Consider the following 1,535-nt stretch of genomic DNA (forward strand, 5'->3'; position numbering starts at 1 on the left):
TCCAGTGATGGGGCGAAATCATCGCCAGTAATAGACAAAGAATTATAAGAGCCGAAATCTCACTGTTCATAAAAAACCGTATTACGTAAACTAGGGCATAAATGACGCTGATATCACACCACACCACCACCACCATCACCACCATCATCATCATCATCTCCAACATTAGTTCTTCGTAATTCTCGTGCTTTCAACTGGGTCACCTTTTCATTTTACATGTCCGGTTTAGTTTTATACACATAGTTTCAGTTACTTCATAAAATACCTTGCAAAACAAGAGGACGAAAAATATTCTAGGGGATACGGCTCGTTCTGTATTGACTTTTGCTGGAGATGGAAATGAGTCATTTGGGGATCTACCCACGCACGAGAACTCTGAAAAATATAAAAAATATAGTATTTCCTTTAGTGGAAAAAGGAATTCTGGAGGCGCCGGGTATCGATCCCGGTACCTCTCACATGCTAAGCGAGCGCTCTACCATCTGAGCTACGCCCCCAGCTCTGGACAGAACTGTCCTGCTAGCAGACACTTCGTACCGAACTTTCTCTGCTCCGTTTTGGAGACGGCCAGTCGATGGGTGTGGCCTTCGCAGTGGGCAGCGTTGCTTCGGATGCCAGAAGGCGGACTCAGTACTGTGTCTCAACTGGTGGAAAGTGACTCTGTGGTATCTGGGGGCGTAGCTCAGATGGTAGAGCGCTCGCTTAGCATGTGAGAGGTACCGGGATCGATACCCGGCGCCTCCAGAGAAGTTTTTACCAAGCGTTTCTCATTATTTACTAACCTTTTAATGGAAAGGTCTGATGTACCAGTAAGAAAAGGAGTTAGTGCGATTACTGTGTCTTCACCTTAGGAACGAACCTCCTGTTTAGAACACAACTGAGTTTAGAATGAAAACAAACCGAAAGCGAAAGTAGGGGGGAGGATGGTTCAAATGGCTCTAAGCACTATGGGACTTAACAACTGAGGTCATCAGTCCCATAGACTTAGAACTACCTAAACCTAACTAACCTAAGGACATCACACACACCCATGCCCGAGGCAGGATTCGAACCTGCGACCGTACCAGCAGCGCGGTTCCGAACTGAAGCGCCTAGAACCTCTCGGCCTCAGCGACCAGCTAGGCGGAGGAGTCGGAAGCTATGTGTGCATGAGAGACAGTAGAAGTGAAGCTGATTCCTAGTTAGGGAGGAAAACTACACGAGCTTGCTGGATTTAGTAAAATTTAACAATGGCTTATTTCTTTATGACTTTCTAATAAACCTCGGCACGTGATACAAACCAGTCACATCTCATCAGAACAGACAGCGCTGTTGATGTTGCTGAATGTTAGTGTAACATCCACTGGTCCGTTGACAACCATCAGAAACTTTTGATCCGTCTCGAGGTAACCTGTTTGACAGGCCTCGCTTACTTATACTCTCAAGGATTACGAATCTGATCTCTCATATAGAATTTTGCCCTCAAACGTTGTATTAACAAGAGTTCTTGCGAAATATGATGCTGAAGTTCTTTTAAGATGGACTGCAAGTACAAC

At 45.3% G+C, this 1,535-nt stretch overlaps 2 non-coding genes across 2 annotated transcripts; one reads left to right on the forward strand and one right to left on the reverse strand.

The window, feature by feature from the left end:
- Nucleotides 1-424: 424 nt before the first annotated feature.
- Trnaa-agc lies at nucleotides 425-497 on the reverse strand. Its single transcript has one exon. It is a non-coding gene; the product is annotated as a tRNA-Ala (tRNA).
- A 174-nt stretch (nucleotides 498-671) lies between these two features.
- Nucleotides 672-744, forward strand: Trnaa-agc. Its single transcript has one exon. It is a non-coding gene; the product is annotated as a tRNA-Ala (tRNA).
- Nucleotides 745-1,535: the final 791 nt, after the last annotated feature.

Source organism: Schistocerca americana, chromosome 1 (assembly GCF_021461395.2).
Source record: "Schistocerca americana isolate TAMUIC-IGC-003095 chromosome 1, iqSchAmer2.1, whole genome shotgun sequence".
In the NCBI taxonomy this organism is placed as follows: Eukaryota; Metazoa; Arthropoda; class Insecta; order Orthoptera; family Acrididae; genus Schistocerca; species Schistocerca americana.